This window comes from Sprattus sprattus, assembly GCF_963457725.1.
Source record: "Sprattus sprattus genome assembly, chromosome: 1".
NCBI lineage: Eukaryota > Metazoa > Chordata > Actinopteri > Clupeiformes > Clupeidae > Sprattus > Sprattus sprattus.
Genome location: NC_137920.1, coordinates 4,139,175 through 4,164,401, shown reverse-complemented (window position 1 = coordinate 4,164,401; position 25,227 = coordinate 4,139,175).

The following is a 25,227-nucleotide window of genomic DNA, read 5'->3' as shown; positions in this document are numbered from 1 at the left end:
TCAGAAGGATGTCCTCATCCTCACCTGAACATAGTTCTTCTTCTTCAGGGCACAATGTCTAAAAATGGCCAGTACGGGGATCGAACCCGCGACCTTGGCGTTATTAGCACCACGCTCTAACCAGCTGAGCTAACCGGCCACAATCGACAAGCCCTGCCTCTCTTGGCAACAGTCATTCCCCCAAGGACTGAGCAGGTCCCCGTGTAGCAGTCGACTGGCAACTCCTTTTATGGATTCTACACGTCCCCGGGGTTCAATTCCCCGACGGCTAGAGGTTGGCTGTCCTTTTATCTTATGACAAGCTCCTCGTTAGTATAGTGGATAGTATCCCCGCCTGTCACGCGGGAGACCGGGGTTCAATTCCCCGACGGGGAGACGATGGCTGTCCTTTTATCTTTCTTCGGCCCTGGGCTGAGTCGAACAAAGGCCAAGAGGAGAGCCAGCTGCATTGGCCGGGAATCGAACCCGGGCCTCCCGCGTGGCAGGCGAGAATTCTACCACTGAACCACCAATGCGTGCCACGTGCAAGAAGAGAAGAGAAACCGCCAAAGAGAAACCACCAAGCACCACCGAGCTGTTGCTAAAGGGTCAACAGAGAAGAATGGTCGAAAATTGGAATGGGGCTTCTATCCTGCACAGGTCGCGATCTATTCACGTCTAAAGAATGCTTGGCGAGCTACAATGGCTGGTGGGAATCAAGGATGTTCCACCGAAAAGGAAGTGGTTTTAAATCTACTCTGTCGCAGGGCACTTGTGCGCCGTCAAGGGGAATTAGCTCAAATGGTAGAGCGCTCGCTTAGCATGCGAGAGGTAGCGGGATCGATGCCCGCATTCTCCAGTGGCTCGGGCTGGGTGATGCAGCTACAAATGGTCGAAGGAAAACTAAAGCTCCGAAATTTTTCTAAGTCCTTTCTGGTTAACCATGGGTTAGATTTTCTTTTTGGTTAACCATGGGTCTTAGATCCGTAGGCTGCGCACCATTGACTGAAGCCTCAAAGGGGGTGTTTAAGGCTGGTTATGGGCTTAAGGGTGGACCGGTGCTTAAGTGTGATATTTTCTAGGGGGGCGTGTCCCCTGGAAGGGGGTCCCAGGCCAGGGAGAGCCCCGGGGAAGGTGCACTTTGGTGGTCTGGATGGATGGGCTGCCTTATATACAGCCAAGGACTTGTTGTGCGTGCATTGGTTGTTCAGTGGTAGAATTCTCGCCTGCCTGCCACGCGGGGGGAGGCCCGGGTTGGTTTCCCGGCCAATGCAGATGGCTCTACTCTCGGTCCTTCTTCGGCTCAGACCAAGACCGAAGCAATACAAAAGATCAAGCATGCGAGAGGTAGCGGGATCGATGCCCGCATTCTCCAGTGGCTTGGGCTGTGTAAGACTTCCTTTTCATCACGGCACACAGCAGCTTGTGCTATTTCGAGGAGTACTGCGTCTTTGGCATAGACGACTTTCTGGCCATGCCGAACGCGAAAAGTCTGCGCCCAACGTGGGGCTCGAACCCACGACCCTGAGATTAAGAGTCTCATGCTCTACCGACTGAGCTAGCCGGGCTTTTGCAGCCTGCAGGGATGCCGTCAGTTCACGGCAGAGCCGAGCACGAGACAAACGGCCAACCTCCTGTCTGCCCGTAGGTTGAACGGTGAATCCTTGAGCCCCTTCAGCACCATGCGCAGTCTCTGTGGCGCAATTGGTTAGCGCGTTCGGCTGTTAACCGAAAGGTTGGTGGTTCAAGCCCACCCAGGGACGAAAGTGCCTCTTTTCTGCGAGACGGTTACCAGCCAACAGCGTGTTTCAGAAGGATGTCCTCATCCTCACCTGAACATAGTTCTTCTTCTTCAGGGCACAATGTCTAAAAATGGCCAGTACGGGGATCGAACCCGCGACCTTGGCGTTATTAGCACCACGCTCTAACCAGCTGAGCTAACCGGCCACAATCGACAAGCCCTGCCTCTCTTGGCAACAGTCATTCCCCCAAGGACTGAGCAGGTCCCCGTGTAGCAGTCGACTGGCAACTCCTTTTATGGATTCTACACGTCCCCGGGGTTCAATTCCCCGACGGCTAGAGGTTGGCTGTCCTTTTATCTTATGACAAGCTCCTCGTTAGTATAGTGGATAGTATCCCCGCCTGTCACGCGGGAGACCGGGGTTCAATTCCCCGACGGGGAGACGATGGCTGTCCTTTTATCTTTCTTCGGCCCTGGGCTGAGTCGAACAAAGGCCAAGAGGAGAGCCAGCTGCATTGGCCGGGAATCGAACCCGGGCCTCCCGCGTGGCAGGCGAGAATTCTACCACTGAACCACCAATGCGTGCCACGTGCAAGAAGAGAAGAGAAACCGCCAAAGAGAAACCACCAAGCACCACCGAGCTGTTGCTAAAGGGTCAACAGAGAAGAATGGTCGAAAATTGGAATGGGGCTTCTATCCTGCACAGGTCGCGATCTATTCACGTCTAAAGAATGCTTGGCGAGCTACAATGGCTGGTGGGAATCAAGGATGTTCCACCGAAAAGGAAGTGGTTTTAAATCTACTCTGTCGCAGGGCACTTGTGCGCCGTCAAGGGGAATTAGCTCAAATGGTAGAGCGCTCGCTTAGCATGCGAGAGGTAGCGGGATCGATGCCCGCATTCTCCAGTGGCTCGGGCTGGGTGATGCAGCTACAAATGGTCGAAGGAAAACTAAAGCTCCGAAATTTTTCTAAGTCCTTTCTGGTTAACCATGGGTTAGATTTTCTTTTTGGTTAACCATGGGTCTTAGATCCGTAGGCTGCGCACCATTGACTGAAGCCTCAAAGGGGGTGTTTAAGGCTGGTTATGGGCTTAAGGGTGGACCGGTGCTTAAGTGTGATATTTTCTAGGGGGGCGTGTCCCCTGGAAGGGGGTCCCAGGCCAGGGAGAGCCCCGGGGAAGGTGCACTTTGGTGGTCTGGATGGATGGGCTGCCTTATATACAGCCAAGGACTTGTTGTGCGTGCATTGGTTGTTCAGTGGTAGAATTCTCGCCTGCCTGCCACGCGGGGGGAGGCCCGGGTTGGTTTCCCGGCCAATGCAGATGGCTCTACTCTCGGTCCTTCTTCGGCTCAGACCAAGACCGAAGCAATACAAAAGATCAAGCATGCGAGAGGTAGCGGGATCGATGCCCGCATTCTCCAGTGGCTTGGGCTGTGTAAGACTTCCTTTTCATCACGGCACACAGCAGCTTGTGCTATTTCGAGGAGTACTGCGTCTTTGGCATAGACGACTTTCTGGCCATGCCGAACGCGAAAAGTCTGCGCCCAACGTGGGGCTCGAACCCACGACCCTGAGATTAAGAGTCTCATGCTCTACCGACTGAGCTAGCCGGGCTTTTGCAGCCTGCAGGGATGCCGTCAGTTCACGGCAGAGCCGAGCACGAGACAAACGGCCAACCTCCTGTCTGCCCGTAGGTTGAACGGTGAATCCTTGAGCCCCTTCAGCACCATGCGCAGTCTCTGTGGCGCAATTGGTTAGCGCGTTCGGCTGTTAACCGAAAGGTTGGTGGTTCAAGCCCACCCAGGGACGAAAGTGCCTCTTTTCTGCGAGACGGTTACCAGCCAACAGCGTGTTTCAGAAGGATGTCCTCATCCTCACCTGAACATAGTTCTTCTTCTTCAGGGCACAATGTCTAAAAATGGCCAGTACGGGGATCGAACCCGCGACCTTGGCGTTATTAGCACCACGCTCTAACCAGCTGAGCTAACCGGCCACAATCGACAAGCCCTGCCTCTCTTGGCAACAGTCATTCCCCCAAGGACTGAGCAGGTCCCCGTGTAGCAGTCGACTGGCAACTCCTTTTATGGATTCTACACGTCCCCGGGGTTCAATTCCCCGACGGCTAGAGGTTGGCTGTCCTTTTATCTTATGACAAGCTCCTCGTTAGTATAGTGGATAGTATCCCCGCCTGTCACGCGGGAGACCGGGGTTCAATTCCCCGACGGGGAGACGATGGCTGTCCTTTTATCTTTCTTCGGCCCTGGGCTGAGTCGAACAAAGGCCAAGAGGAGAGCCAGCTGCATTGGCCGGGAATCGAACCCGGGCCTCCCGCGTGGCAGGCGAGAATTCTACCACTGAACCACCAATGCGTGCCACGTGCAAGAAGAGAAGAGAAACCGCCAAAGAGAAACCACCAAGCACCACCGAGCTGTTGCTAAAGGGTCAACAGAGAAGAATGGTCGAAAATTGGAATGGGGCTTCTATCCTGCACAGGTCGCGATCTATTCACGTCTAAAGAATGCTTGGCGAGCTACAATGGCTGGTGGGAATCAAGGATGTTCCACCGAAAAGGAAGTGGTTTTAAATCTACTCTGTCGCAGGGCACTTGTGCGCCGTCAAGGGGAATTAGCTCAAATGGTAGAGCGCTCGCTTAGCATGCGAGAGGTAGCGGGATCGATGCCCGCATTCTCCAGTGGCTCGGGCTGGGTGATGCAGCTACAAATGGTCGAAGGAAAACTAAAGCTCCGAAATTTTTCTAAGTCCTTTCTGGTTAACCATGGGTTAGATTTTCTTTTTGGTTAACCATGGGTCTTAGATCCGTAGGCTGCGCACCATTGACTGAAGCCTCAAAGGGGGTGTTTAAGGCTGGTTATGGGCTTAAGGGTGGACCGGTGCTTAAGTGTGATATTTTCTAGGGGGGCGTGTCCCCTGGAAGGGGGTCCCAGGCCAGGGAGAGCCCCGGGGAAGGTGCACTTTGGTGGTCTGGATGGATGGGCTGCCTTATATACAGCCAAGGACTTGTTGTGCGTGCATTGGTTGTTCAGTGGTAGAATTCTCGCCTGCCTGCCACGCGGGGGGAGGCCCGGGTTGGTTTCCCGGCCAATGCAGATGGCTCTACTCTCGGTCCTTCTTCGGCTCAGACCAAGACCGAAGCAATACAAAAGATCAAGCATGCGAGAGGTAGCGGGATCGATGCCCGCATTCTCCAGTGGCTTGGGCTGTGTAAGACTTCCTTTTCATCACGGCACACAGCAGCTTGTGCTATTTCGAGGAGTACTGCGTCTTTGGCATAGACGACTTTCTGGCCATGCCGAACGCGAAAAGTCTGCGCCCAACGTGGGGCTCGAACCCACGACCCTGAGATTAAGAGTCTCATGCTCTACCGACTGAGCTAGCCGGGCTTTTGCAGCCTGCAGGGATGCCGTCAGTTCACGGCAGAGCCGAGCACGAGACAAACGGCCAACCTCCTGTCTGCCCGTAGGTTGAACGGTGAATCCTTGAGCCCCTTCAGCACCATGCGCAGTCTCTGTGGCGCAATTGGTTAGCGCGTTCGGCTGTTAACCGAAAGGTTGGTGGTTCAAGCCCACCCAGGGACGAAAGTGCCTCTTTTCTGCGAGACGGTTACCAGCCAACAGCGTGTTTCAGAAGGATGTCCTCATCCTCACCTGAACATAGTTCTTCTTCTTCAGGGCACAATGTCTAAAAATGGCCAGTACGGGGATCGAACCCGCGACCTTGGCGTTATTAGCACCACGCTCTAACCAGCTGAGCTAACCGGCCACAATCGACAAGCCCTGCCTCTCTTGGCAACAGTCATTCCCCCAAGGACTGAGCAGGTCCCCGTGTAGCAGTCGACTGGCAACTCCTTTTATGGATTCTACACGTCCCCGGGGTTCAATTCCCCGACGGCTAGAGGTTGGCTGTCCTTTTATCTTATGACAAGCTCCTCGTTAGTATAGTGGATAGTATCCCCGCCTGTCACGCGGGAGACCGGGGTTCAATTCCCCGACGGGGAGACGATGGCTGTCCTTTTATCTTTCTTCGGCCCTGGGCTGAGTCGAACAAAGGCCAAGAGGAGAGCCAGCTGCATTGGCCGGGAATCGAACCCGGGCCTCCCGCGTGGCAGGCGAGAATTCTACCACTGAACCACCAATGCGTGCCACGTGCAAGAAGAGAAGAGAAACCGCCAAAGAGAAACCACCAAGCACCACCGAGCTGTTGCTAAAGGGTCAACAGAGAAGAATGGTCGAAAATTGGAATGGGGCTTCTATCCTGCACAGGTCGCGATCTATTCACGTCTAAAGAATGCTTGGCGAGCTACAATGGCTGGTGGGAATCAAGGATGTTCCACCGAAAAGGAAGTGGTTTTAAATCTACTCTGTCGCAGGGCACTTGTGCGCCGTCAAGGGGAATTAGCTCAAATGGTAGAGCGCTCGCTTAGCATGCGAGAGGTAGCGGGATCGATGCCCGCATTCTCCAGTGGCTCGGGCTGGGTGATGCAGCTACAAATGGTCGAAGGAAAACTAAAGCTCCGAAATTTTTCTAAGTCCTTTCTGGTTAACCATGGGTTAGATTTTCTTTTTGGTTAACCATGGGTCTTAGATCCGTAGGCTGCGCACCATTGACTGAAGCCTCAAAGGGGGTGTTTAAGGCTGGTTATGGGCTTAAGGGTGGACCGGTGCTTAAGTGTGATATTTTCTAGGGGGGCGTGTCCCCTGGAAGGGGGTCCCAGGCCAGGGAGAGCCCCGGGGAAGGTGCACTTTGGTGGTCTGGATGGATGGGCTGCCTTATATACAGCCAAGGACTTGTTGTGCGTGCATTGGTTGTTCAGTGGTAGAATTCTCGCCTGCCTGCCACGCGGGGGGAGGCCCGGGTTGGTTTCCCGGCCAATGCAGATGGCTCTACTCTCGGTCCTTCTTCGGCTCAGACCAAGACCGAAGCAATACAAAAGATCAAGCATGCGAGAGGTAGCGGGATCGATGCCCGCATTCTCCAGTGGCTTGGGCTGTGTAAGACTTCCTTTTCATCACGGCACACAGCAGCTTGTGCTATTTCGAGGAGTACTGCGTCTTTGGCATAGACGACTTTCTGGCCATGCCGAACGCGAAAAGTCTGCGCCCAACGTGGGGCTCGAACCCACGACCCTGAGATTAAGAGTCTCATGCTCTACCGACTGAGCTAGCCGGGCTTTTGCAGCCTGCAGGGATGCCGTCAGTTCACGGCAGAGCCGAGCACGAGACAAACGGCCAACCTCCTGTCTGCCCGTAGGTTGAACGGTGAATCCTTGAGCCCCTTCAGCACCATGCGCAGTCTCTGTGGCGCAATTGGTTAGCGCGTTCGGCTGTTAACCGAAAGGTTGGTGGTTCAAGCCCACCCAGGGACGAAAGTGCCTCTTTTCTGCGAGACGGTTACCAGCCAACAGCGTGTTTCAGAAGGATGTCCTCATCCTCACCTGAACATAGTTCTTCTTCTTCAGGGCACAATGTCTAAAAATGGCCAGTACGGGGATCGAACCCGCGACCTTGGCGTTATTAGCACCACGCTCTAACCAGCTGAGCTAACCGGCCACAATCGACAAGCCCTGCCTCTCTTGGCAACAGTCATTCCCCCAAGGACTGAGCAGGTCCCCGTGTAGCAGTCGACTGGCAACTCCTTTTATGGATTCTACACGTCCCCGGGGTTCAATTCCCCGACGGCTAGAGTTTGGCTGTCCTTTTATCTTATGACAAGCTCCTCGTTAGTATAGTGGATAGTATCCCCGCCTGTCACGCGGGAGACCGGGGTTCAATTCCCCGACGGGGAGACGATGGCTGTCCTTTTATCTTTCTTCGGCCCTGGGCTGAGTCGAACAAAGGCCAAGAGGAGAGCCAGCTGCATTGGCCGGGAATCGAACCCGGGCCTCCCGCGTGGCAGGCGAGAATTCTACCACTGAACCACCAATGCGTGCCACGTGCAAGAAGAGAAGAGAAACCGCCAAAGAGAAACCACCAAGCACCACCGAGCTGTTGCTAAAGGGTCAACAGAGAAGAATGGTCGAAAATTGGAATGGGGCTTCTATCCTGCACAGGTCGCGATCTATTCACGTCTAAAGAATGCTTGGCGAGCTACAATGGCTGGTGGGAATCAAGGATGTTCCACCGAAAAGGAAGTGGTTTTAAATCTACTCTGTCGCAGGGCACTTGTGCGCCGTCAAGGGGAATTAGCTCAAATGGTAGAGCGCTCGCTTAGCATGCGAGAGGTAGCGGGATCGATGCCCGCATTCTCCAGTGGCTCGGGCTGGGTGATGCAGCTACAAATGGTCGAAGGAAAACTAAAGCTCCGAAATTTTTCTAAGTCCTTTCTGGTTAACCATGGGTTAGATTTTCTTTTTGGTTAACCATGGGTCTTAGATCCGTAGGCTGCGCACCATTGACTGAAGCCTCAAAGGGGGTGTTTAAGGCTGGTTATGGGCTTAAGGGTGGACCGGTGCTTAAGTGTGATATTTTCTAGGGGGGCGTGTCCCCTGGAAGGGGGTCCCAGGCCAGGGAGAGCCCCGGGGAAGGTGCACTTTGGTGGTCTGGATGGATGGGCTGCCTTATATACAGCCAAGGACTTGTTGTGCGTGCATTGGTTGTTCAGTGGTAGAATTCTCGCCTGCCTGCCACGCGGGGGGAGGCCCGGGTTGGTTTCCCGGCCAATGCAGATGGCTCTACTCTCGGTCCTTCTTCGGCTCAGACCAAGACCGAAGCAATACAAAAGATCAAGCATGCGAGAGGTAGCGGGATCGATGCCCGCATTCTCCAGTGGCTTGGGCTGTGTAAGACTTCCTTTTCATCACGGCACACAGCAGCTTGTGCTATTTCGAGGAGTACTGCGTCTTTGGCATAGACGACTTTCTGGCCATGCCGAACGCGAAAAGTCTGCGCCCAACGTGGGGCTCGAACCCACGACCCTGAGATTAAGAGTCTCATGCTCTACCGACTGAGCTAGCCGGGCTTTTGCAGCCTGCAGGGATGCCGTCAGTTCACGGCAGAGCCGAGCACGAGACAAACGGCCAACCTCCTGTCTGCCCGTAGGTTGAACGGTGAATCCTTGAGCCCCTTCAGCACCATGCGCAGTCTCTGTGGCGCAATTGGTTAGCGCGTTCGGCTGTTAACCGAAAGGTTGGTGGTTCAAGCCCACCCAGGGACGAAAGTGCCTCTTTTCTGCGAGACGGTTACCAGCCAACAGCGTGTTTCAGAAGGATGTCCTCATCCTCACCTGAACATAGTTCTTCTTCTTCAGGGCACAATGTCTAAAAATGGCCAGTACGGGGATCGAACCCGCGACCTTGGCGTTATTAGCACCACGCTCTAACCAGCTGAGCTAACCGGCCACAATCGACAAGCCCTGCCTCTCTTGGCAACAGTCATTCCCCCAAGGACTGAGCAGGTCCCCGTGTAGCAGTCGACTGGCAACTCCTTTTATGGATTCTACACGTCCCCGGGGTTCAATTCCCCGACGGCTAGAGGTTGGCTGTCCTTTTATCTTATGACAAGCTCCTCGTTAGTATAGTGGATAGTATCCCCGCCTGTCACGCGGGAGACCGGGGTTCAATTCCCCGACGGGGAGACGATGGCTGTCCTTTTATCTTTCTTCGGCCCTGGGCTGAGTCGAACAAAGGCCAAGAGGAGAGCCAGCTGCATTGGCCGGGAATCGAACCCGGGCCTCCCGCGTGGCAGGCGAGAATTCTACCACTGAACCACCAATGCGTGCCACGTGCAAGAAGAGAAGAGAAACCGCCAAAGAGAAACCACCAAGCACCACCGAGCTGTTGCTAAAGGGTCAACAGAGAAGAATGGTCGAAAATTGGAATGGGGCTTCTATCCTGCACAGGTCGCGATCTATTCACGTCTAAAGAATGCTTGGCGAGCTACAATGGCTGGTGGGAATCAAGGATGTTCCACCGAAAAGGAAGTGGTTTTAAATCTACTCTGTCGCAGGGCACTTGTGCGCCGTCAAGGGGAATTAGCTCAAATGGTAGAGCGCTCGCTTAGCATGCGAGAGGTAGCGGGATCGATGCCCGCATTCTCCAGTGGCTCGGGCTGGGTGATGCAGCTACAAATGGTCGAAGGAAAACTAAAGCTCCGAAATTTTTCTAAGTCCTTTCTGGTTAACCATGGGTTAGATTTTCTTTTTGGTTAACCATGGGTCTTAGATCCGTAGGCTGCGCACCATTGACTGAAGCCTCAAAGGGGGTGTTTAAGGCTGGTTATGGGCTTAAGGGTGGACCGGTGCTTAAGTGTGATATTTTCTAGGGGGGCGTGTCCCCTGGAAGGGGGTCCCAGGCCAGGGAGAGCCCCGGGGAAGGTGCACTTTGGTGGTCTGGATGGATGGGCTGCCTTATATACAGCCAAGGACTTGTTGTGCGTGCATTGGTTGTTCAGTGGTAGAATTCTCGCCTGCCTGCCACGCGGGGGGAGGCCCGGGTTGGTTTCCCGGCCAATGCAGATGGCTCTACTCTCGGTCCTTCTTCGGCTCAGACCAAGACCGAAGCAATACAAAAGATCAAGCATGCGAGAGGTAGCGGGATCGATGCCCGCATTCTCCAGTGGCTTGGGCTGTGTAAGACTTCCTTTTCATCACGGCACACAGCAGCTTGTGCTATTTCGAGGAGTACTGCGTCTTTGGCATAGACGACTTTCTGGCCATGCCGAACGCGAAAAGTCTGCGCCCAACGTGGGGCTCGAACCCACGACCCTGAGATTAAGAGTCTCATGCTCTACCGACTGAGCTAGCCGGGCTTTTGCAGCCTGCAGGGATGCCGTCAGTTCACGGCAGAGCCGAGCACGAGACAAACGGCCAACCTCCTGTCTGCCCGTAGGTTGAACGGTGAATCCTTGAGCCCCTTCAGCACCATGCGCAGTCTCTGTGGCGCAATTGGTTAGCGCGTTCGGCTGTTAACCGAAAGGTTGGTGGTTCAAGCCCACCCAGGGACGAAAGTGCCTCTTTTCTGCGAGACGGTTACCAGCCAACAGCGTGTTTCAGAAGGATGTCCTCATCCTCACCTGAACATAGTTCTTCTTCTTCAGGGCACAATGTCTAAAAATGGCCAGTACGGGGATCGAACCCGCGACCTTGGCGTTATTAGCACCACGCTCTAACCAGCTGAGCTAACCGGCCACAATCGACAAGCCCTGCCTCTCTTGGCAACAGTCATTCCCCCAAGGACTGAGCAGGTATCCGTGTAGCAGTCGACTGGCAACTCCTTTTATGGATTCTACACGTCCCCGGGGTTCAATTCCCCGACGGCTAGAGGTTGGCTGTCCTTTTATCTTATGACAAGCTCCTCGTTAGTATAGTGGATAGTATCCCCGCCTGTCACGCGGGAGACCGGGGTTCAATTCCCCGACGGGGAGACGATGGCTGTCCTTTTATCTTTCTTCGGCCCTGGGCTGAGTCGAACAAAGGCCAAGAGGAGAGCCAGCTGCATTGGCCGGGAATCGAACCCGGGCCTCCCGCGTGGCAGGCGAGAATTCTACCACTGAACCACCAATGCGTGCCACGTGCAAGAAGAGAAGAGAAACCGCCAAAGAGAAACCACCAAGCACCACCGAGCTGTTGCTAAAGGGTCAACAGAGAAGAATGGTCGAAAATTGGAATGGGGCTTCTATCCTGCACAGGTCGCGATCTATTCACGTCTAAAGAATGCTTGGCGAGCTACAATGGCTGGTGGGAATCAAGGATGTTCCACCGAAAAGGAAGTGGTTTTAAATCTACTCTGTCGCAGGGCACTTGTGCGCCGTCAAGGGGAATTAGCTCAAATGGTAGAGCGCTCGCTTAGCATGCGAGAGGTAGCGGGATCGATGCCCGCATTCTCCAGTGGCTCGGGCTGGGTGATGCAGCTACAAATGGTCGAAGGAAAACTAAAGCTCCGAAATTTTTCTAAGTCCTTTCTGGTTAACCATGGGTTAGATTTTCTTTTTGGTTAACCATGGGTCTTAGATCCGTAGGCTGCGCACCATTGACTGAAGCCTCAAAGGGGGTGTTTAAGGCTGGTTATGGGCTTAAGGGTGGACCGGTGCTTAAGTGTGATATTTTCTAGGGGGGCGTGTCCCCTGGAAGGGGGTCCCAGGCCAGGGAGAGCCCCGGGGAAGGTGCACTTTGGTGGTCTGGATGGATGGGCTGCCTTATATACAGCCAAGGACTTGTTGTGCGTGCATTGGTTGTTCAGTGGTAGAATTCTCGCCTGCCTGCCACGCGGGGGGAGGCCCGGGTTGGTTTCCCGGCCAATGCAGATGGCTCTACTCTCGGTCCTTCTTCGGCTCAGACCAAGACCGAAGCAATACAAAAGATCAAGCATGCGAGAGGTAGCGGGATCGATGCCCGCATTCTCCAGTGGCTTGGGCTGTGTAAGACTTCCTTTTCATCACGGCACACAGCAGCTTGTGCTATTTCGAGGAGTACTGCGTCTTTGGCATAGACGACTTTCTGGCCATGCCGAACGCGAAAAGTCTGCGCCCAACGTGGGGCTCGAACCCACGACCCTGAGATTAAGAGTCTCATGCTCTACCGACTGAGCTAGCCGGGCTTTTGCAGCCTGCAGGGATGCCGTCAGTTCACGGCAGAGCCGAGCACGAGACAAACGGCCAACCTCCTGTCTGCCCGTAGGTTGAACGGTGAATCCTTGAGCCCCTTCAGCACCATGCGCAGTCTCTGTGGCGCAATTGGTTAGCGCGTTCGGCTGTTAACCGAAAGGTTGGTGGTTCAAGCCCACCCAGGGACGAAAGTGCCTCTTTTCTGCGAGACGGTTACCAGCCAACAGCGTGTTTCAGAAGGATGTCCTCATCCTCACCTGAACATAGTTCTTCTTCTTCAGGGCACAATGTCTAAAAATGGCCAGTACGGGGATCGAACCCGCGACCTTGGCGTTATTAGCACCACGCTCTAACCAGCTGAGCTAACCGGCCACAATCGACAAGCCCTGCCTCTCTTGGCAACAGTCATTCCCCCAAGGACTGAGCAGGTCCCCGTGTAGCAGTCGACTGGCAACTCCTTTTATGGATTCTACACGTCCCCGGGGTTCAATTCCCCGACGGCTAGAGGTTGGCTGTCCTTTTATCTTATGACAAGCTCCTCGTTAGTATAGTGGATAGTATCCCCGCCTGTCACGCGGGAGACCGGGGTTCAATTCCCCGACGGGGAGACGATGGCTGTCCTTTTATCTTTCTTCGGCCCTGGGCTGAGTCGAACAAAGGCCAAGAGGAGAGCCAGCTGCATTGGCCGGGAATCGAACCCGGGCCTCCCGCGTGGCAGGCGAGAATTCTACCACTGAACCACCAATGCGTGCCACGTGCAAGAAGAGAAGAGAAACCGCCAAAGAGAAACCACCAAGCACCACCGAGCTGTTGCTAAAGGGTCAACAGAGAAGAATGGTCGAAAATTGGAATGGGGCTTCTATCCTGCACAGGTCGCGATCTATTCACGTCTAAAGAATGCTTGGCGAGCTACAATGGCTGGTGGGAATCAAGGATGTTCCACCGAAAAGGAAGTGGTTTTAAATCTACTCTGTCGCAGGGCACTTGTGCGCCGTCAAGGGGAATTAGCTCAAATGGTAGAGCGCTCGCTTAGCATGCGAGAGGTAGCGGGATCGATGCCCGCATTCTCCAGTGGCTCGGGCTGGGTGATGCAGCTACAAATGGTCGAAGGAAAACTAAAGCTCCGAAATTTTTCTAAGTCCTTTCTGGTTAACCATGGGTTAGATTTTCTTTTTGGTTAACCATGGGTCTTAGATCCGTAGGCTGCGCACCATTGACTGAAGCCTCAAAGGGGGTGTTTAAGGCTGGTTATGGGCTTAAGGGTGGACCGGTGCTTAAGTGTGATATTTTCTAGGGGGGCGTGTCCCCTGGAAGGGGGTCCCAGGCCAGGGAGAGCCCCGGGGAAGGTGCACTTTGGTGGTCTGGATGGATGGGCTGCCTTATATACAGCCAAGGACTTGTTGTGCGTGCATTGGTTGTTCAGTGGTAGAATTCTCGCCTGCCTGCCACGCGGGGGGAGGCCCGGGTTGGTTTCCCGGCCAATGCAGATGGCTCTACTCTCGGTCCTTCTTCGGCTCAGACCAAGACCGAAGCAATACAAAAGATCAAGCATGCGAGAGGTAGCGGGATCGATGCCCGCATTCTCCAGTGGCTTGGGCTGTGTAAGACTTCCTTTTCATCACGGCACACAGCAGCTTGTGCTATTTCGAGGAGTACTGCGTCTTTGGCATAGACGACTTTCTGGCCATGCCGAACGCGAAAAGTCTGCGCCCAACGTGGGGCTCGAACCCACGACCCTGAGATTAAGAGTCTCATGCTCTACCGACTGAGCTAGCCGGGCTTTTGCAGCCTGCAGGGATGCCGTCAGTTCACGGCAGAGCCGAGCACGAGACAAACGGCCAACCTCCTGTCTGCCCGTAGGTTGAACGGTGAATCCTTGAGCCCCTTCAGCACCATGCGCAGTCTCTGTGGCGCAATTGGTTAGCGCGTTCGGCTGTTAACCGAAAGGTTGGTGGTTCAAGCCCACCCAGGGACGAAAGTGCCTCTTTTCTGCGAGACGGTTACCAGCCAACAGCGTGTTTCAGAAGGATGTCCTCATCCTCACCTGAACATAGTTCTTCTTCTTCAGGGCACAATGTCTAAAAATGGCCAGTACGGGGATCGAACCCGCGACCTTGGCGTTATTAGCACCACGCTCTAACCAGCTGAGCTAACCGGCCACAATCGACAAGCCCTGCCTCTCTTGGCAACAGTCATTCCCCCAAGGACTGAGCAGGTCCCCGTGTAGCAGTCGACTGGCAACTCCTTTTATGGATTCTACACGTCCCCGGGGTTCAATTCCCCGACGGCTAGAGGTTGGCTGTCCTTTTATCTTATGACAAGCTCCTCGTTAGTATAGTGGATAGTATCCCCGCCTGTCACGCGGGAGACCGGGGTTCAATTCCCCGACGGGGAGACGATGGCTGTCCTTTTATCTTTCTTCGGCCCTGGGCTGAGTCGAACAAAGGCCAAGAGGAGAGCCAGCTGCATTGGCCGGGAATCGAACCCGGGCCTCCCGCGTGGCAGGCGAGAATTCTACCACTGAACCACCAATGCGTGCCACGTGCAAGAAGAGAAGAGAAACCGCCAAAGAGAAACCACCAAGCACCACCGAGCTGTTGCTAAAGGGTCAACAGAGAAGAATGGTCGAAAATTGGAATGGGGCTTCTATCCTGCACAGGTCGCGATCTATTCACGTCTAAAGAATGCTTGGCGAGCTACAATGGCTGGTGGGAATCAAGGATGTTCCACCGAAAAGGAAGTGGTTTTAAATCTACTCTGTCGCAGGGCACTTGTGCGCCGTCAAGGGGAATTAGCTCAAATGGTAGAGCGCTCGCTTAGCATGCGAGAGGTAGCGGGATCGATGCCCGCATTCTCCAGTGGCTCGGGCTGGGTGATGCAGCTACAAATGGTCGAAGGAAAACTAAAGCTCCGAAATTTTTCTAAGTCCTTTCTGGTTAACCATGGGTTAGATTTTCTTTTTGGTTAACCATGGGTCTTAGATCCGTAGGCTGCGCACCATTGACTGAAGCCTCAAAGGGGGTGTTTAAGGCTGGTTATGGGCTTAAGGGTGGACCGGTGCTTAAGTGTGATATTTTCTAGGGGGGCGTGTCCCCTGGAAGGGGGTCCCAGGCCAGGGAGAGCCCCGGGGAAGGTGCACTTTGGTGGTCTGGATGGATGGGCTGCCTTATATACAGCCAAGGACTTGTTGTGCGTGCATTGGTTGTTCAGTGGTAGAATTCTCGCCTGCCTGCCACGCGGGGGGAGGCCCGGGTTGGTTTCCCGGCCAATGCAGATGGCTCTACTCTCGGTCCTTCTTCGGCTCAGACCAAGACCGAAGCAATACAAAAGATCAAGCATGCGAGAGGTAGCGGGATCGATGCCCGCATTCTCCAGTGGCTTGGGCTGTGTAAGACTTCCTTTTCATCACGGCACACAGCAGCTTGTGCTATTTCGAGGAGTACTGCGTCTTTGGCATAGACGACTTTCTGGCCATGCCGAACGCGAAAAGTCTGCGCCCAACGTGGGGCTCGAACCCACGACCCTGAGATTAAGAGTCTCATGCTCTACCGACTGAGCTAGCCGGGCTTTTGCAGCCTGCAGGGATGCCGTCAGTTCACGGCAGAGCCGAGCACGAGACAAACGGCCAACCTCCTGTCTGCCCGTAGGTTGAACGGTGAATCCTTGAGCCCCTTCAGCACCATGCGCAGTCTCTGTGGCGCAATTGGTTAGCGCGTTCGGCTGTTAACCGAAAGGTTGGTGGTTCAAGCCCACCCAGGGACGAAAGTGCCTCTTTTCTGCGAGACGGTTACCAGCCAACAGCGTGTTTCAGAAGGATGTCCTCATCCTCACCTGAACATAGTTCTTCTTCTTCAGGGCACAATGTCTAAAAATGGCCAGTACGGGGATCGAACCCGCGACCTTGGCGTTATTAGCACCACGCTCTAACCAGCTGAGCTAACCGGCCACAATCGACAAGCCCTGCCTCTCTTGGCAACAGTCATTCCCCCAAGGACTGAGCAGGTCCCCGTGTAGCAGTCGACTGGCAACTCCTTTTATGGATTCTACACGTCCCCGGGGTTCAATTCCCCGACGGCTAGAGGTTGGCTGTCCTTTTATCTTATGACAAGCTCCTCGTTAGTATAGTGGATAGTATCCCCGCCTGTCACGCGGGAGACCGGGGTTCAATTCCCCGACGGGGAGACGATGGCTGTCCTTTTATCTTTCTTCGGCCCTGGGCTGAGTCGAACAAAGGCCAAGAGGAGAGCCAGCTGCATTGGCCGGGAATCGAACCCGGGCCTCCCGCGTGGCAGGCGAGAATTCTACCACTGAACCACCAATGCGTGCCACGTGCAAGAAGAGAAGAGAAACCGCCAAAGAGAAACCACCAAGCACCACCGAGCTGTTGCTAAAGGGTCAACAGAGAAGAATGGTCGAAAATTGGAATGGGGCTTCTATCCTGCACAGGTCGCGATCTATTCACGTCTAAAGAATGCTTGGCGAGCTACAATGGCTGGTGGGAATCAAGGATGTTCCACCGAAAAGGAAGTGGTTTTAAATCTACTCTGTCGCAGGGCACTTGTGCGCCGTCAAGGGGAATTAGCTCAAATGGTAGAGCGCTCGCTTAGCATGCGAGAGGTAGCGGGATCGATGCCCGCATTCTCCAGTGGCTCGGGCTGGGTGATGCAGCTACAAATGGTCGAAGGAAAACTAAAGCTCCGAAATTTTTCTAAGTCCTTTCTGGTTAACCATGGGTTAGATTTTCTTTTTGGTTAACCATGGGTCTTAGATCCGTAGGCTGCGCACCATTGACTGAAGCCTCAAAGGGGGTGTTTAAGGCTGGTTATGGGCTTAAGGGTGGACCGGTGCTTAAGTGTGATATTTTCTAGGGGGGCGTGTCCCCTGGAAGGGGGTCCCAGGCCAGGGAGAGCCCCGGGGAAGGTGCACTTTGGTGGTCTGGATGGATGGGCTGCCTTATATACAGCCAAGGACTTGTTGTGCGTGCATTGGTTGTTCAGTGGTAGAATTCTCGCCTGCCTGCCACGCGGGGGGAGGCCCGGGTTGGTTTCCCGGCCAATGCAGATGGCTCTACTCTCGGTCCTTCTTCGGCTCAGACCAAGACCGAAGCAATACAAAAGATCAAGCATGCGAGAGGTAGCGGGATCGATGCCCGCATTCTCCAGTGGCTTGGGCTGTGTAAGACTTCCTTTTCATCACGGCACACAGCAGCTTGTGCTATTTCGAGGAGTACTGCGTCTTTGGCATAGACGACTTTCTGGCCATGCCGAACGCGAAAAGTCTGCGCCCAACGTGGGGCTCGAACCCACGACCCTGAGATTAAGAGTCTCATGCTCTACCGACTGAGCTAGCCGGGCTTTTGCAGCCTGCAGGGATGCCGTCAGTTCACGGCAGAGCCGAGCACGAGACAAACGGCCAACCTCCTGTCTGCCCGTAGGTTGAACGGTGAATCCTTGAGCCCCTTCAGCACCATGCGCAGTCTCTGTGGCGCAATTGGTTAGCGCGTTCGGCTGTTAACCGAAAGGTTGGTGGTTCAAGCCCACCCAGGGACGAAAGTGCCTCTTTTCTGCGAGACGGTTACCAGCCAACAGCGTGTTTCAGAAGGATGTCCTCATCCTCACCTGAACATAGTTCTTCTTCTTCAGGGCACAATGTCTAAAAATGGCCAGTACGGGGATCGAACCCGCGACCTTGGCGTTATTAGCACCACGCTCTAACCAGCTGAGCTAACCGGCCACAATCGACAAGCCCTGCCTCTCTTGGCAACAGTCATTCCCCCAAGGACTGAGCAGGTCCCCGTGTAGCAGTCGACTGGCAACTCCTTTTATGGATTCTACACGTCCCCGGGGTTCAATTCCCCGACGGCTAGAGGTTGGCTGTCCTTTTATCTTATGACAAGCTCCTCGTTAGTATAGTGGATAGTATCCCCGCCTGTCACGCGGGAGACCGGGGTTCAATTCCCCGACGGGGAGACGATGGCTGTCCTTTTATCTTTCTTCGGCCCTGGGCTGAGTCGAACAAAGGCCAAGAGGAGAGCCAGCTGCATTGGCCGGGAATCGAACCCGGGCCTCCCGCGTGGCAGGCGAGAATTCTACCACTGAACCACCAATGCGTGCCACGTGCAAGAAGAGAAGAGAAACCGCCAAAGAGAAACCACCAAGCACCACCGAGCTGTTGCTAAAGGGTCAACAGAGAAGAATGGTCGAAAATTGGAATGGGGCTTCTATCCTGCACAGGTCGCGATCTATTCACGTCTAAAGAATGCTTGGCGAGCTACAATGGCTGGTGGGAATCAAGGATGTTCCACCGAAAAGGAAGTGGTTTTAAATCTACTCTGTCGCAGGGCACTTGTGCGCCGTCAAGGGGAATTAGCTCAAATGGTAGAGCGCTCGCTTAGCATGCGAGAGGTAGCGGGATCGATGCCCGCATTCTCCAGTGGCTCGGGCTGGGTGATGCAGCTACAAATGGTCGAAGGAAAACTAAAGCTGCGAAATTTTTCTAAGTCCTTTCTGGTTAACCATGGGTTAGATTTTCTTTTTGGTTAACCATGGGTCTTAGATCCGTAGGCTGCGCACCATTGACTGAAGCCTCAAAGGGGGTGTTTAAGGCTGGTTATGGGCTTAAGGGTGGACCGGTGCTTAAGTGTGATATTTTCTAGGGGGGCGTGTCCCCTGGAAGGGGGTCCCAGGCCAGGGAGAGCCCCGGGGAAGGTGCACTTTGGTGGTCTGGATGGATGGGCTGCCTTATATACAGCCAAGGACTTGTTGTGCGTGCATTGGTTGTTCAGTGGTAGAATTCTCGCCTGCCTGCCACGCGGGGGGAGGCCCGGGTTGGTTTCCCGGCCAATGCAGATGGCTCTACTCTCGGTCCTTCTTCGGCTCAGACCAAGACCGAAGCAATACAAAAGATCAAGCATGCGAGAGGTAGCGGGATCGATGCCCGCATTCTCCAGTGGCTTGGGCTGTGTAAGACTTCCTTTTCATCACGGCACACAGCAGCTTGTGCTATTTCGAGGAGTACTACGTCTTTGGCATAGACGACTTTCTGGCCATGCCGAACGCGAAAAGTCTGCGCCCAACGTGGGGCTCGAACCCACGACCCTGAGATTAAGAGTCTCATGCTCTACCGACTGAGCTAGCCGGGCTTTTGCAGCCTGCAGGGATGCCGTCAGTTCACGGCAGAGCCGAGCACGAGACAAACGGCCAACCTCCTGTCTGCCCGTAGGTTGAACGGTGAATCCTTGAGCCCCTTCAGCACCATGCGCAGTCTCTGTGGCGCAATTGGTTAGCGCGTTCGGCTGTTAACCGAAAGGTTGGTGGTTCAAGCCCACCCAGGGACGAAAGTGCCTCTTTTCTGCGAGACGGTTACCAGCCAACAGCGTGTTTCAGAAGGATGTCCTCATCCTCACCTGAACATAGTTCTTCTTCTTCAGGGCACAATGTCTAAAAATGGCCAGTACGGGGATCGAACCCGCGACCTTGGCGTTATTAGCACCACGCTCTAACCAGCTGAGCTAACCGGCCACAATCGACAAGCCCTGCCTCTCTTGGCAACAGTCATTCCCCCAAGGACTGAGCAGGTCCCCGTGTAGCAGTCGACTGGCAACTCCTTTTATGGATTCTACACGTCCCCGGGGTTCAATTCCCCGACGGCTAGAGGTTGGCTGTCCTTTTATCTTATGACAAGCTCCTCGTTAGTATAGTGGATAGTATCCCCGCCTGTCACGCGGGAGACCGGGGTTCAATTCCCCGACGGGGAGACGATGGCTGTCCTTTTATCTTTCTTCGGCCCTGGGCTGAGTCGAACAAAGGCCAAGAGGAGAGCCAGCTGCATTGGCCGGGAATCGAACCCGGGCCTCCCGCGTGGCAGGCGAGAATTCTACCACTGAACCACCAATGCGTGCCACGTGCAAGAAGAGAAGAGAAACCGCCAAAGAGAAACCACCAAGCACCACCGAGCTGTTGCTAAAGGGTCAACAGAGAAGAATGGTCGAAAATTGGAATGGGGCTTCTATCCTGCACAGGTCGCGATCTATTCACGTCTAAAGAATGCTTGGCGAGCTACAATGGCTGGTGGGAATCAAGGATGTTCCACCGAAAAGGAAGTGGTTTTAAATCTACTCTGTCGCAGGGCACTTGTGCGCCGTCAAGGGGAATTAGCTCAAATGGTAGAGCGCTCGCTTAGCATGCGAGAGGTAGCGGGATCGATGCCCGCATTCTCCAGTGGCTCGGGCTGGGTGATGCAGCTACAAATGGTCGAAGGAAAACTAAAGCTCCGAAATTTTTCTAAGTCCTTTCTGGTTAACCATGGGTTAGATTTTCTTTTTGGTTAACCATGGGTCTTAGATCCGTAGGCTGCGCACCATTGACTGAAGCCTCAAAGGGGGTGTTTAAGGCTGGTTATGGGCTTAAGGGTGGACCGGTGCTTAAGTGTGATATTTTCTAGGGGGGCGTGTCCCCTGGAAGGGGGTCCCAGGCCAGGGAGAGCCCCGGGGAAGGTGCACTTTGGTGGTCTGGATGGATGGGCTGCCTTATATACAGCCAAGGACTTGTTGTGCGTGCATTGGTTGTTCAGTGGTAGAATTCTCGCCTGCCTGCCACGCGGGGGGAGGCCCGGGTTGGTTTCCCGGCCAATGCAGATGGCTCTACTCTCGGTCCTTCTTCGGCTCAGACCAAGACCGAAGCAATACAAAAGATCAAGCATGCGAGAGGTAGCGGGATCGATGCCCGCATTCTCCAGTGGCTTGGGCTGTGTAAGACTTCCTTTTCATCACGGCACACAGCAGCTTGTGCTATTTCGAGGAGTACTGCGTCTTTGGCATAGACGACTTTCTGGCCATGCCGAACGCGAAAAGTCTGCGCCCAACGTGGGGCTCGAACCCACGACCCTGAGATTAAGAGTCTCATGCTCTACCGACTGAGCTAGCCGGGCTTTTGCAGCCTGCAGGGATGCCGTCAGTTCACGGCAGAGCCGAGCACGAGACAAACGGCCAACCTCCTGTCTGCCCGTAGGTTGAACGGTGAATCCTTGAGCCCCTTCAGCACCATGCGCAGTCTCTGTGGCGCAATTGGTTAGCGCGTTCGGCTGTTAACCGAAAGGTTGGTGGTTCAAGCCCACCCAGGGACGAAAGTGCCTCTTTTCTGCGAGACGGTTACCAGCCAACAGCGTGTTTCAGAAGGATGTCCTCATCCTCACCTGAACATAGTTCTTCTTCTTCAGGGCACAATGTCTAAAAATGGCCAGTACGGGGATCGAACCCGCGACCTTGGCGTTATTAGCACCACGCTCTAACCAGCTGAGCTAACCGGCCACAATCGACAAGCCCTGCCTCTCTTGGCAACAGTCATTCCCCCAAGGACTGAGCAGGTCCCCGTGTAGCAGTCGACTGGCAACTCCTTTTATGGATTCTACACGTCCCCGGGGTTCAATTCCCCGACGGCTAGAGGTTGGCTGTCCTTTTATCTTATGACAAGCTCCTCGTTAGTATAGTGGATAGTATCCCCGCCTGTCACGCGGGAGACCGGGGTTCAATTCCCCGACGGGGAGACGATGGCTGTCCTTTTATCTTTCTTCGGCCCTGGGCTGAGTCGAACAAAGGCCAAGAGGAGAGCCAGCTGCATTGGCCGGGAATCGAACCCGGGCCTCCCGCGCGGCCGTCGAGAAAAGTTTACCTAAACCGACCTAAACGCCTTTTAACATGCATTTCAATGATAGTGCAGTGTGAATGTAATATTCTTTTGGCCACTCTTCCGGTTGTGGCGCTGTTCCGACTTTTTCTATAGACCCGCGGTCCTCAAATTTTGTTTTGACTTCAGGCAAACCTCTAGCGGGAGACGGTCATAGACAAGTCACCGGAGAATCGCCAGATATCACAAAAGACGGTACAAGTGACCAGATCATCGCTACATTTTCGCGTTTATTCACTTCAGTGTTCATTTTCATTCGTCAAAGGTAAGACACGTTGCTTTATTTTCATAAAAGTTAGACTGCTTTGTGATAACATTAGTTCGCTGCTAATTCGCTTGGTTGATGCGATAGAACTGCCCGGAATTAAGTTTGGGGTAATTATGGGCTAAATAATGAATGAACATCATGCTATTTCTTGATATTGTGTGTGGTTTATAGGTTGTTGGTTAATTTTATATATTCGTCAGCGCGGTATTGACAGTAATGTCGTGTCAGCAGTTGCCTAGCATCACTCGCAGTCGCAGGGTAACGCAGAAGATTTGTGGTGAAATAACACGTCAAAGTATTAATGGACATGATCGTTTTATAAAGTCATGTGTACAGCTTTCATGTCCTGACGTTAAATAGTCTTGTCAGTTCGTTTCTGACAGGGTTGTAATGTTGTGTTGATAAGTTAGCTACCTATACCTCAGCATTGCTAGCTTGCTAAGAGATTGACGCTATAGGCTTGTGTTTAAATAACGTAATAATGCATGAACATGATTGTGTTTTATATTTATGTGTACGGTTTTCATGTTCTGATGTTAACTCATCCTTACACCATGGATTTGACTTGTAATGTGTTGATAACTCGTCAGAATCACTGGCTTGGTAAGAGCTATTGGCTTAATGCATTGCACTAACTGACAGCTGGACTACTAAGGGATTGATGCGAGCTCTCTTTTACAATATACAATATAACATACATTTAATGTACAAATTACGTTGTAAATACTATACTAGAACCACAGTAGACTTTCAAACAATCAACTGAAGTCTGTCTACAGTGTTAATCAAATGTAATTTAATTTCCCCTCAGTCTTTGATCTATGCAACACCTCTCCTGCCCCCCTCTCTTCCTTCTCCCATCTTGCTCTCTCTCTCTCACACACACACACACACACACACACACACACACACACACACACACACACACAGCACTTCTTCTGCCCAGGCTCACAGAATGTGAAAGAACACACAGACGCACGCACGCACACATACACTTAGTTACACTCACAAACACGCCAGGACACACACACACACACACACACGCACACACACGCACACGGTCACACACACAAACTCTCTTTCTCACTCATTCTCACACACAGTCCACTTGTTGTAGACCAGATAGTGTTTGGTTTGGTTAGACTTTCCTTCTCCGTCCACTACAGAAGAGAGAGTGTTTGGTGGCTGTTCAGTTGAGTATCTGACCTCCTTCCTGCTCTCATCTCCTTCCTCTGTTTCAGCAAACCAAGAGAAAGCTGGATGTCGCCAATAAACGCCAGGACCTGCTGTATGACAAGCTGAGGGAACAGAGTGTGAGTAAAACCTCTGTGTGTGTGTGTGTGTGTGTGTGTGTGTGTATGCTGTGAGATGGTGTGTGTGTTTAGATAGGAGTATCTCCCTGTGGTGTGTGTGAAGCCTATTCTCCCTCCTATCTCCCCTCAGCTCTCTCCAGTCATCATGTGTGGGTTGCACAACATGGCGCGCAGAAAACAGATGTGGACACACACGCTAGGACACACACACACTCATGCCTGCACGCACAGCACTTCTTCTGAGTAGAAGTACGAGTATCTACTTAAAACACTGTGTGTGCGTGCCTGCGTGCGTACGTCTGTGCGTGTGTGCATGCATGCGTCTGTGTGTGCCTGCCTGCGTCTGTGTGTGCCTGCCTGCGTCTGTGTGTGCCTGCCTGCCTGGGTGCGTACATCTGTGTGAGTGTGTGTGCGCGTGCGTGCGTCTGTGAGTGCGTATGTCTGTACGTGCCGGCCCGCCTACGTCTGCCCGCGTGCCTGCCTGCTTGCCTGCCTGCGTGCGTGCTTCTGTGTGTGCCTGCCTGCCTGTGTACCTCTCTGTGTGTGTGTGTGTGCGTGCGTCTGTGTGTGCCTGCCTACGTCTGTGCGTGCCTGCGTGCGTGCTTCTGTGTGTGCCTGCCTGCCTGTGTACCTCTCTGTGTGTGTGTGTGTGTGAGCGTGCGTCTGTGTGTGCTTGCCTGTGTCTGTGCATGCCTGCCTGCCTGCGTACCTCTGTGTGTGCGTGCGTGCGTCTGTGCCTGCCTGCGTGTGTACGTCTGTCTGTGTGTGCGTGTGTACGTCTGTCCGTGCATGGGTGCATGTTGTTTGTATGTATCTGCCTGAATCTGTGCCTGCCTGCCTGCGTATGCCTGTGTGTATGCGTGCGTACGGTCGCTGTGTGCGTCTGTGTCTGCCTGAATCTGTGCGTGCCTGCCTGCCTGCGCATGCCTGTGTGTATGCGTGCGTCCGTCTGTGTGGATGTGTGCGTCTGTGTGTGTGTGTGCCTGCCTGCGTGTGTCTGCGTGCCTGCCTGCCTGCTAATCAAATGTGTTCATTTCAGTCACATAAAAATAATAACTGGTTTATTTTACTGTCCCCTAGGCTCCAGCCTTACCAGGTGTAAAGAGTTTGGCAGTGCCAAGAAGAGAGTGGATGGCCACTGAATTGTTCCAGGCCCAGGGCTGACAGGGGCAGTACAGTGGCTCTGTCCACACCTCTGACAGAAGACTCCAGAAAATTGTGGGAGGCATCTAGGAGAAGCAGCAGCACCAGCCAGAACAGAAGAGAAGATGGACAAAGACCTGTCTTGCCTGTGGACAGCCCAAGTCTGAATTTGAAACTGATGGATCCACTTCTGTTGAGCTGAATATAGCTGTAAAGTTTTTTCTTTCTTTTTTTTCTTTTACTTAATTGTTTTACTTACTTTAACATTAATGCATGACCAGAAACACCAGTTTTCTACTTGTCATATTAACCAGCACTGTATCTATCACTATATACTCCCCCTCCCTATGAATGTACTGTGTCATTGTCATATCTAATTGTTGTCTTAAATTATCCATATTATTTCTAAAACTTACAGTCCAATTATTTCATTTGTCATATATACATTATTTCACATGTTCATAAATAAAACTGTAACTTGCTTTGAAATATTGCACACTGCCTTTTTGTCCTGCTTAAATAAAAACAATATTATAGTATGTAT